The sequence below is a fragment of the Anopheles coustani genome, chromosome 2 (genome assembly GCF_943734705.1).
Source record: "Anopheles coustani chromosome 2, idAnoCousDA_361_x.2, whole genome shotgun sequence".
Lineage (NCBI taxonomy): Eukaryota > Metazoa > Arthropoda > Insecta > Diptera > Culicidae > Anopheles > Anopheles coustani.
In genome coordinates this window covers 20,097,607-20,110,379 of record NC_071289.1, presented here as the reverse complement: position 1 = coordinate 20,110,379, position 12,773 = coordinate 20,097,607, and positions in this window count along the sequence as shown.

Here is a 12,773-nt window from a genome sequence, read left to right as displayed (position 1 = left end):
ACATTGAGTGACAAGTGTGTGCGTGGGGGTGGAAAATCAGATCCAATCGGCTGAAACCAATGGAAAGCAGAAGCCGCCGATCGGGAATAAAACAACACCCTCCCGTTTGGAAAGTGAGTGAAGACACGAGAACAGTTGCGAATGGAAGCGGCATAAGATGTCCGACCCCGGTGTGCGTCGTGCGTGTAGTTTTGTGTGCTTTCGTGCCTGCGCACCGTCATGTCGTGTAGAATGGAACAATGATGTTATTATATTCAAATTTGAGGCATATTTTTCCTCCTCCATTTTCGTTTTGCCGGGGTGAGACGACGAGAAGACGCACCGATTGGGATGCACAATGTGGAGCAGGAAGTATGTGGAGAATGGCAAGGGGAGAAGCAAACAAAACGGTGAAGCAGAAAAGAAAAATCGGTCGGCAAAACACACACAGAAACGCCGGACATGCTATGTTTGAAATGTACCGAGAAGGCGCAAGCAAAGCATGTCGCATGTTGGGCTACGACCTGTTGGAGCCATCATTGTCCTCCCGGGCAATCGCAGCACACGCCCGGGCTGCCCCCGGGGGGAGGGAAAACGCGCCCGCAACATGTTGTCGGATTTTCCACAAACGTGAGTGCAATCGTTCACGGGTGCGAAGCGGTGGCGAAAGGAGTGAAAATCTTGTACCGGAGGAGAGGAAAACCCAACCACGTTCGGAAAGAATGTATATGAAACAAAAGTAGCTAAAACACAAACCAAGCTTGGTTGGAGGAAACGAAAGGTTGAAATAGATTCGAAAAAAAAAGAAAAGGAAATCTACAAGAGTAAAGGGGTGGTAGGAGGAAAAGAGAAGTAAACGCAATTGAACGGCAAGAAACACAAGAAAAATCCAAATATGATTGTGCACGCAGCGAAAAGAAAACTATGTATCAGAAAAGGATGGAGCAGAAAATAAGTATGGCAAAAAATGGCGGCGGTATAGTCACTTGTAAAGCTAGCAACAGAGAGCAAAGCAAAAAAAAACCCAGCCTCTCGAACGGTGGATGCTACTGTGGCGTAGAACGGGAGGGAATCTTAATAATAATGTATGCACATATGATTACCAACATGCATACTTATGGCTTTGCTTGTCTCCAATCGTTTAAAAAAGGGCTCCGGTGGTGAATTTCGCCGTGTTCTCTCTTTGGCGTTCCCGTTTTTATTTCTCGGCGGATTTTGTTTTTGCTTGCCATTTTCCATCTCCGACCAATAGTTTAGGGCTTGTCTTTTGTGAAAGATTGAATGGTGCACCGTAGTTGCTGCTTTTTTTTCGTTGTTTTAAGACGGAATTGTCCGCCATCGACGACGGGGCTCAGACCAATCCTTACACTTCACAGGATGTCGATGGACCGCGGCCACATAGTAACACCACCAGGTCCTTGCCTGCTGACGGACGCATACGACATGGTCGCGTTTGGACAGCCCTACCAGGTTGAATCGGTTGATTGATCAATCGAGCCTGTGGTCCGGATGTGAAGATGTCGGAACAAACAGAAATGGCTCATGAATTGCAAATCGTTGGCTTGTTTTACCTGCTCCGGCCCCGCGAAAGCGAAGGAATCGTTTGTTCGCTGAAAGCGACCGTGTTGGTCAGCGTGGATTTATGTCGGTGGATAATCCGACGCATATCGATTGGATCCCACGATGGATTGCTTTCCCCCCCGGACAAGCAAAAGGGGAGTAAAAGAAAATGGCAATCCGGTTGGTCGACGAGTCGAATATTTATGCTTTCGTTCAAGGCTGTTTATGTTGCTCGAGTCTGTTTCCGTTCGGCATGTGGGTTTGCTACCGATCCGCCGTTAGCATTGAATGGGGCCAAACTCCAAAAGGGAATCGCATCCACTGTGTGCTTCATTTCCATTGAATGTTACAATCATTGTATGGATTATTCTGGGCCCACTCTTAAATCCAGATGTTCAAGCAGATTCATCTTTAAGGGATGGCCAAACAGATCCAGTGCTAGCATAAGGGCGTTTGAAAACCCCTCCCAACAGTCATCCAACATTCAATCTGTTTGACGTTAGTACACAAACATTCACCAAATGCTGGAGAAAATAAGTTTAATTTACTTCCGCTGTGCAACATTTTCCTGGTGTGTTCCTTACGTTCCATTTTCCCCGGACGAGAAAAATGTAAAATTTATGACACAACTGATATGTCCTCCGAATGAAATAGTGGGAGGAGGAAAAACACGCGGGATGCAGGTTTACCATTCGAAAACAATTCCGGTGGTTTTTGGGGAAATCGCTCCAAGTAGAGAGGAAATCTCGGTGCTATACGATCGTTTGTGGGAAGACAGCGTTCCATAATTCAACCGATGGCACGGAGCGAATTGGAACGCATTTTCTTCCTTCCGCTTTCGGTGAAGTTTTCGTCTGTACTGTTAAGGATGAGTTAGGATAATTATTGTTACATACCCAGTGTCGTAGCGTAGTAGGGAGAAAAAAACGGGACCGAAGCAACTCCGAAGAGAACAGCGACAAGTCTGCCGATACTTGCGGTTAGCTAGTTAGGGGCATACGGATCCGGGAAGGAGGTGGAATGTGTCTAGAATAAATCTTTTTTCTAGGTGTAAGCAAGAGGTCGACTCTCTGTACAGCTCAACTAGCGAGATTATAGGATAGTTTTAGATGGTTAGAAGTTCGTACGAGCGTTCCTTTTCTTATGCGAACTCCGTTAGAGTGTAAGGAGCCGGGAAAAGAATCGATGGCTCAAGATGCGAGCAGATACTTATTTATATCATTTTTGGTAGTTTAAAAATAAGGACTAACAGTCCAGTTGAGAGAGGACTGGAAAAGCATAGTAATGGTGAAGATTTGATAAAAAATAGATACCCACACATTTTACACTCTCATTCAAACCGAGAGCGAACGTAAGAGGAAAAGAAAACATAAACTGAACGAATCTGAAAGTGAACAAATAAAGAGAAAATCATGAGAATTCTTGAGCTTTAATAAATGTTGGTTTACGTGTTATTTTTTCCCGATGGGATTAAAAAGGTTGTCCGAAGTCAAAGGGATGGTTTGTCTCCGTGGTGAGTACCTCACGAAGGGAGAGGGTGTCCTGAAAAACGGTTGAAGAACGAGCTACGGCGGGACCTCCTCGTGGGGTTATGTTTGCTGCACGTGCTGCCCATTCACGCCAACCACCCGTCCCATCGAGGAGCGCGACATGGACGACCTGGAGAGCTCATTATTTCACCTCGCACGTGCCGGACCTTCCAGTCTCCACACTCTCTTTCCCTCGGCGTCTCGGCGGGAGTCAATGCACCACCGATCGCGCACAATGTCGAAGGACTCACTTCAGTCGGGTTGGCTCGTTAAAATAAGGATCCCGCCGAGACCCCGGATCCCGGCCGGTACGGCAAGGAGTGGACCGGGTTTTTGTGGTGGCACACCCACTCTCGGTTGGGTAAGGTTTTTCCGAGCATAATCCCACTCCAAGCCGGGTCTGGGAAAGGTGAAAACTCGGTGGCTGTCGGTGTTGGCGTTTAGTAGGAAAAAAAACGTACACGCGCAGGATCAAACGGAAACCGAACGGTAGTCTGATAGCAATTTGTACCCTCGGTGACGACGGTGACGTCGACCACCAACCGTGTGGGAGTGCGTTAATACGATTTTAATCAGAAATAATTGAACGCGTGCTGAATGGTGGGAAAAGGTAAGTGAGTTCAAGGACTGCATACATGATTGTGGAGCTTTAAGGATGCGAGGGATTTTAAAGATGGCAAATAAACAACCAATTGCATAGAGTGGTTTAGTAAAATTTATTTCATTATTAACTGAAAATTTACTTCAATGTTTCAGTTTGATAAGTATATTGAGGTTTGTCGAAACGAACTTTCAACAATGCTTTTTGCTCTTTTGTAACGGACGGTGATCCAAACAACGAATAAAATCATGAAACAAAGAACTGTAACTAAGATGAACATTTATGAAAAGGAAATACATCAAAGGTATAGAGCACAAAACACGAGAAACATAAAACGTTCGAACTCGATGTCGGCAATATTTTGAGGGTTGAACGAAGTGTTTCTCATTTCACCGTTATCTTTTCGACTGTTTAGTTGATTCCTACCTTTGACAACTGACTTACCGCCCTTTAAATTTGGTCGATGTTAAAGTTTTATGTTACGTTGTTTTTTCCACCAATGCCTCGAAATGAAGGAGGAGAAAAATCGGAGGAAAAGTAGCCTTTTGCCGGCTCACACAAAGCCTGGGGGTTTTCGGCATGTTTCTTTACCTTTTTCTTGTGTTCGTTGGAGCGGGGGAAGTACTAAAGAAAAAAGGGTAGCCGACGCCAATGTAATGGCAATTCTTCTCTTTCCAAAGTATTTGGCCGCCTCGCTGGGTATTTCGGTAGCCAAAACCTACCGTTTGCCCTCCTTAAGCGGTTAAATCCACCCGTTTTTCCTTTCGGTCTGGCTTGGTAAGCAGTTGTAAAATTTCATAGCCTCTTCAAACGCTGACCCACAGGAGTCGGTATCGCAGTTAAAAATGAAAAGTCATAAAGAAAAACACTCAATGAGAAGGGAGGCGTATCGCCAAACCATGAACAAAATAAAAAAAACGAGGATCATTTTCTCACTCGCCCGTTTGTCCAAGGACTGGCTTTCCCGGTACATTTGCCAGCAGTATCTTTTTTAACCCAGTCCAGTTTATGCTGGTCAAAATATAGCGCTTTCTAATTATAAGGCTCTGCGAGAAAAATAAAGAAAGAAAAATCACCGTGAAACGCAAAGGTAAAGTGTGCCGAAGAACATCGATGCAAAAACGTCCTAGAGCCGAGTAGCATTGCATAAAGGAACAATGAGGGAAAAGAAAATAAAAAAGCGGTAACCACACCTTGAAGCGCTTGTCCCTTGTCCAACACAAGAAAAGAAGACATTGGAAATCAGGTCCGAAATTGAAACTTCGCCAAATAAGCCTCGACAAATGCGGTTCGTCAGCATCAGGCGAGAGGAAGAAAAACAACACAGATAAATGATCCTCGCCCAATGATTCTGCCTCATGCACCGGCCGACCAACCGAAGGCCGGAAGATGGCACACCGAAGAAAAGATGCTTCAAATTACAGTAATTACCATCCCGGGAAAGGATTCCCTCCACACACCCTCACCCATCCCATACCATCGCCGAAAGTGATGATCGGACAGAAAAGATCGTGCGCCCCGCAGCCAGGACACGTAAACGGAGAGCGTCTTGCGGTAGCTATGAATGTCGAGTGGGGACATGAAAATGATCATAATTTCCACCTAATAATATGGAATTGTCAAGCTACTGAAATTGTACCCCCGGTTGTCGGCCGGCGGCGGGCCGGAATCGATCGAGCCGGACATCGATCGTGTTGCGTAGCGATCGCCATTTCTCCCTCCGTCCGTTGTTTTGCGAGCTTCGTCCGCACCGAAATGTCATTCGGTCGGGGTGCGTCTGTGTCTCCGGGCGTAAGTTTTGTGTCCGATTGATGACCGTCCGAAATTCCGAGAAAATCTCAGATAAACGGTTATCAGTCGTCGCACCGATTCATTGAGTAAAGCGAAGGGTCCGAAACCCCCGCTGGACGTTATGATTATTTGAATGACAGACATTTTCATCCTCCTTCCTGCCGTCGATCGATGGTTAGCATTTCTCGCGTGTTTCGAATGAACCAGAAGATGGACCTGGAGCGAAGACGGAAAGCACGGCGCTTCCCAAGGACGAGGGATAGTCTGAATAGTAAATAAAAAAAAAATGTACAAAGGTTGCCTCACGAAAAATTTACCTAAAGTCGTTTTGATTCATCATAAGAAAATTTTGTATTCATTTGGCTTGATATGAAAGAAGAAATAATAGATTGAAATTGTCAAATCAGTGGAACAACCAAATGTTAATGACGTACAACATAGCTCCCTAAGTATGTCATTTGATGCCGTACCATCGCGACATTTTATTTTTCATTTCTCCAGAAATACTGTATCGTTACCTTTTTTACAATTTCAAGAAACAAATGCACATGTTCTACCGTAATCCGAATTTAATATGACAGTCATTTATTGTTTTGTCCTTCGTGTACCGTGCGACTCCACCTCCGCAGGTCGACATTATATATGTCCGCTGTGTATATTTTTTAAATCCTAAAAGGGGTTTTCCTACAAGTGAAACAACGAAAGCGCGGGCCCGAGTCATAAATCTGAAACATTATCCGCCGAACATGAGGAAGAACGAGCGCTTCGCGTACGCCCGCCTTTCCCTAGACACAAGTCAATCGTGTGCAGCGTTCTTTGTCTTCGTTACAAGGATCTGTTCCTTTTTTGTTTTTTGAAGGATGTTATGTGAGAGGGCGCTTTCGGGGGTTTTTCAAAAACAATTACTCACGCCTCGGTTTCCTTCAAGCAGAGCGCAGGGAAACCGAAGGGCTGTTTTGCGTGTTTCTTGTTGATTTTCTTTTCTGATGTTAGGTCTAGAAAGTTGAGACGACCTTGACGAAGGCAGCATTTCACTTGCGTTCTATTTGTTTGCGATAAGCCGAACTCATGATAAATCTATGCAATTGCGGTAAAATGGTAACGAGGGCGCCTCATGTCGGCATTGCCAAAGAGAAATTAAGGTCAGTTTTTGATCTCTTGACATGGTTATCTTTCCTGTTCTTAGAAAACATAATATACCTCAAAGACATCTAGATCAACAAAATAAACATATTTCTGCAGTGAAGATGATCGAACGTTCGTTTTTCGTAAGCTGGAACCCTTTTTCCCCAAAAAAGGCACAAACTTTAGTGTTCAAATTGTTCCACGCTCGCCTCCCGTCCGATGAGATCTCCCGTTGTCGTCAATGTCGGGGAAACGGAACATGTAAAATCGTGATGGATCGCGCGGGTGTAATAAAAGTTATACGAGTACGGGGCGGTACGATTGAAAGTAGTATTTTAGGTTTTTATAGCCACTATTTGTGACGGGCGGGAGGGGGTGGCTAGCCGGGCTGGTGGAGGTGATGGCCATGATTTGCGTATCGGAATCGTCCGCGAATCGTGAAAACTGGCCACTCGAACCCGGCGAGTCCGGTTGCGCCGGTCTGGATGCAGATGTACGGGAACACCAAGAGGCCGCTCGCGGAGAAGAAGCGAGCTTCCTTTAACACACATCTCATCGCACCGAAGCATCGCATATTGCCGCCGGTTTTATGGCATCCTCCGAGGTCCCTCCCCCCAAACCTCCCATCCCGTGCGGGGTCGTTCTCGGGATCATAAAAGTTTCCGTCCCATCGAAGGCTCCATCGAGTCCGCGGCGGATAGATTTCCGAATCAATAAAATAAAAGTTTATCGTTTTTAGAATGATGGTGTTTAGATAAGTTCGGAGACAACGTTACCGAAGGAGGGGTGCGGGGAGCTGTAGGAATGGGAGAGGGCGTGAGCTCGACGGAGGAAAGGAATTTGATACTTTGCCGTCGCTGCAAAGAAGTGTTTTATTTTACTTTTTCCTATCTCTCCGGCCAGTGGAGTGTGATTCGGTCAGCTTCGGATGCCGGGATTGGGATGTGGTTTCGCCAGGGATGAACCATTGCCGGCTCGATGGCTTTCGGATGAAGCATAAAACGTATCGATCGAACGATCGGCTTAAGCCGTTGACTTCCGGTTCTGATCGGAACGTGAGCGATCGCATCTTTGGCAGGCCAGCAGGGTTAGTGCCAGAAACAAGGTAGCTGGACAGAAAGTTAAGATAAAGCCTGCTCGGTGAGTTTCCAAGTATATTAAAATGTTTGAGTTGAGGAAGTCAACAATAAAAAAAAAAGTCAAAAAAGATAGGCAGTTGAGCAAGGTATGAACCTAGTTGTTCATAGAGAATTAAACAAGTTTTTCTCCATAATATTCCCTTATAAGCGAAATAACATGAAAAGTTTACACGAAGGAAAATCCATTACGAACGCCTCAACTCACGAGGACTTAACTTGATTAGTCTTTATCACAATTGAAATCTCCGACCCAAGAAAAAAAAGGTTTCCACAGTTCATCAAACAACATCATCAACAATTCGCCCATAAAATCCTTTTCCAGCGCCTCACTTCGGTGGTGGAAATTGAAAAGGACATTATCGACATCGACGATCAACCGTGACCCTATCATTAGCGCACAGATTCTTGACTGCGGGTACCACCAGCGTTCCCTTTGGAAAATCACAACATTCCACAATCGTCCTCCTCATCGGCAAGCAACCACCCCTAGGAATAAATTCAGTCCCCTTTTTCCCATACCGATCGATCGTTATCGCACTAACTAGCCGAAATGACAAATAACAACAAGCGCCGGCGATGGAAAAATAATCCGACGATTTCATCATTCCACCCCATCGTTTTTTTTTTATTCGGGGTCCTTGCGTTGGTAAATCGGGACTATGTTTATAAACCCCTCGATAAGCCGCTTGCCGGGAAGGAAGTCGATGGCCGAAGAGTGGCCGGAAAAGTGCTGTCGACACATGTTTCCGTTTATTTTCCGCGTTTCCGCGGGCACGTTGGGAGGAGCGGGGGTGGAATAATGAAATCACTGAACGTGTCACATTCACGCCCGTCCCCGGGAGGGTTCGGACGGGGGGTGGGTGGGTGGATTGCGTGTTGAAAAGATTTATGAAACTATGCGCCGCCGAGGGGTCAACCATGTTCGGGGGACGTGCCAAATTGGCAGCGCCCTGGAATGGCTCAATTTGGAACACATTTTTCAGATAATTTATCCGGAAGTTTCCGAGTGAATTTCCGGAAAGGAGCGCACGCAGGATCGTGCGGTTACGGTGCGTGTCCTAGGGCGTGTCCCGCGCGGGTGTATGCATTTCCTTTTTTATTCCCGTTCACGGCTGAAATGTGTCGTAGATTATGGGCTGGAGGGAAATTGTAGCACTTTTCCGGATAATAAAAGAACGAGCTATGATAATTTTATCACGCGAATGGTGGATAATAAGGCACCGGTCGGGCGTCAATGATCGTACGTCTTAAGGGAATGCGATGTTGAAGCAGATTCTAATGGGTAAAATATGGTAACGAAACGACGTTTTGGCTAACGAGAACAAGAATATATTATAATGGTATTTTTGGCAGAGTTCTCATGGGAAAAACTTTTAGTTTATGGTTTTCCCTGGAGTTCTTTACAAAGACAAAAAAGGTTTATTAATAGTAACTGTCTTCATAAAACATTTCGCTTATCACATCCACTATATTGCATCATATTGAAACATAGCACAAGATTCTGGTCTATATTTTAACATTTTATAAAATTGGAATATTAAGGTCCTAACCTTGAGATGTAGATGTTCTTCCGACATATGTCTTCTGCCATGACTGCTCATATTCAATCGCATATTAAAAGAAATAAATCAACGTGTCCAACAGTACACCCAAAAAGCCAACCATTCAAGTCCTCCGTGCGTCTTCTGGACCGATCATTTGGTTCTAATTCATTGAATCATTCATTCAACCCAAAAACCGTGGCTCCAACTTTCATTCAGCTCGCATCTCCAAGATTATGACATGATATGTGTTTAATGCTTCCCTCCGTGGGCAGCTTGCTTTCCTTCCTGTTTCTCCCGAGGGGGTTCGAACGCTGAAAACATGAAGAGAGCAAGTTGAGCAACCGATCGTTTCGGAACGAGAAAAACCTGTCCGAAGCGGTCCCCATTACACTCTGCTGTACGTCGTGTGTACTCTCGTGGGACGACGGAACAACGAGACCCCGTGGCATGCCGCATTGTGAGACCGGACATCGTCGTTTGTGTCCGCCGGCGTTGGCACCTTCCTGCTGCCATTGCTCTTGGCCTTGGGAGGATCGCCGGGCTTTGGCATGTAAATACGAATTACCCGCGAGGGTTGATCGTGCCGCGTCACTGTCGCGATGAGCTGTTATTTAGCGGCTTCGGCAGCGGGCTCCCCGATGAGGCCATTCATCCGCGCCGCTTCTGTTCGGCCCGATTCCTGTTCCGGCGTTGGCGTTGGCCCGGTGAGTCCGGGCGTTGTTCAACGTTGCCGACGGTGCGGATGATCAAGCATGTTTTAACCGATGCTTTCCTCTCCCGCTCTTCAGTGTTCCCGGTTGAACAAACAGGTTGCCTCGCAAGGGTAGTCGATAAAAGGGATATTTATCCGTCCGGCAAGCGGTGCCCGCCATTGTGCACCTCTTTCTCCCGCCGAACCAAGGATCTCGAAAACAATTCTTTACGATGCGCAAAGTCATCGGCAAGGCGTGCTGAAGAACGAGCTCTAAATCCCGCCGCAAAGAAAACGATGCCCATTCGAGGGCATTAATTCTCCGCCTTTTGGATCAGCCATTGAAGGCATCCGCTTTAAGCGAAACCGCCTGCAAGTCCTTTCCTGCATAGTTCTTCTGGGTTTTTTTTCTCCCTTCCCTCCCTCGTCCGAGGGCTCGGTCGGCTGAAAAGATAAACAAGCTGGCCCCCTGGGGGTTCGGGCCGGGGCTAGAATTGCAAAGTCGACCGGAATTTGCCACCGATTGTCGATCCATGGTTCGGGAGGCAGAGGCTCGCTTTTGGAAATCGGAAGCGGAACGCGTTCCTGCTAAATCCTTCCCATGCCAATCGGTAACGGCGGAAGCGGACGCTGGCATGCCGTCGTCGTCGTCGCCTGTTGTCGGGTTTTTGATGCCACGTGGCCGTCTCCTCATTAGTGGCGTGTTACATGATATGCCAATAGGGCGCATTATGTCCCGGGTCTGGTCGGGCGGGATTCGGCTTTTCGGTTGTTGTTCCGTTTCCCTACGTTCTGTTCGGAGCGAAAAATCAATGTACCCGGGAACTAGGAATGTACTTTGTTCACCACGTGGACGCCGAACCGCTCGGTTTTCGCGGCGTTTGCAGTCGGAGGTGTAAGCCGATACATAATCTGCTTTTGCCTACCGCTGGTGCTTGCAAGGAGCACGAGCCGGAATCGTGGTTCACCCTTGGGGGAAACAACGATTGGATGAAAAATTTGAAACTCAAATTGCGAAGAAAAACACGGAAACCCTGATGCGCTGCGATTGGGAATTTGGGATGCTCGGAGCAGGTTATTTGGTGGAATTCACTCAATATTGATGTTTTCTATTTATGTTAAAAGTAAACAGATGAGATGAAATTCTATGTAGTTGGAAAGGCACATTTTTTTACGGCCTCATCAGTAAGCTTCATAACATGTTTAAAGCCCTTACCATTTTAAATTTAAAAATGTAGCGTCTCATGTTTCAATTTAAAGTACTTTAAATAGTTAAACTGGTTCAAAATATAATTAGTAAGTAGTAAAGTTATTAGTTAATGCAGCATAATATCAGTTTTTGGAATAAAAAGTAAGCCATACAGTAAACAATTTTTTTTATAATGTTTTTTTTTCTCAAAATTAACATGAACAAAATAAAATGTAAAAAGCAACATCGAAAAGCAAAATATTGTTCATTAAAAGAAGTAAAAAAGAAAGTTAAACAGTACTACCACCATCTTGCAGATACACCAGTCACATAAAAGGTACCATTAAACTTAATAATTGTACTTCTCAACTGATAAGCGAATCGGTAGTTGATAAACGTCCCATTACTGTTCGTAGGAACTACTGAAGGAAATGTAAACTCCCTACCGAACATCAAACTCGTGCCAATTGGCATTAATTCATCCACTATCTCAAGAGGGGTCTTTCCTCGGTGGGGATCATAATTCGCTTCTCGTTTTTCTTTCGTCTTTTGCTCATCGTGATCGTCGCTTTTCTCCACCATCGAACACGCAACACTTCCTGGACCGCAAAATTCGTGCGTTAATCCAATATTTTACACCACTGGCCACGAAGGAGAGAGGGTTGATGGTCGAAGGGGGATGGAGCCCGGAGAAGGTAATGATCGGTAAGAATTTTAATTAAAGAATTAATCGTTATCTTTTTGTCCACCGCCCGAAAACGACCGCCGCGAAGCAATTTTCACATTTTTCCGTTACGTTAAAGACGTCGTGGAAGGGAAATAAAATGGACGGCCTTAATGATTCCCACCGGGTGGACGTGCGAGCACCTTACGTTCGCACCCCAAAATGCAATTAAAACTATTAGCATAATTGCAGCTGATAATGGTTTCGGGAGTAGCTTATTTTTACATTGCGCGCCACGGTCCCGATCGATCCCCGGGTGGTTTTTGCTTGGTGTTTTTCTTTTTTTGGCTCGTCGGCTTTGCGGAACGAAATTTGATGTGCAGCTTTGCGTTTTTAGTTATCCACGGAAACCGCGGACGGGTTTGCTGGAGGAAAATAATTAAATGTCTCTGCTCGTGTGTGGTTGCGCCAGTCAAATGGCTTCTCGGTGGGTCAGTGTGACGTCGTACGCCGGAACTATGCACCGTTTTAGGCATTCGTGTAGAAAAGCCTTTTTTTGATGTTGTTCTACATTTGGCACATGGTGCATACGAGAGTCTGTGGCGTGTTTCGGAACCATCCACCCTCCGGTTGACAAATAGCGGTAATCGTTAAAAATGTGCTTCGCAAACACAGCCCGACCCGCTTCGCGCAACAAATCGAACAAACATATTGAAACACGCGAGCAAACAATTCAAACCGGCCAAAGATAGCGAAGATAGCAATCATTCAGCAGAAGCCGGTTTAAGCTGACAGCAGTCATGTTTGGCGAGAGGATCAAAAAGTTCAGCAAATAAATCTAACCAAAGCATCCCGGGGAGGGGATCGCATCGGGGACAGAGGGTGCGCACTGTTTCCCTTATCCTTCCAATCCTTTCCACTGTTTTCCGAAGCCTGAGGGCTATAGCGTATTTTTGCGTAA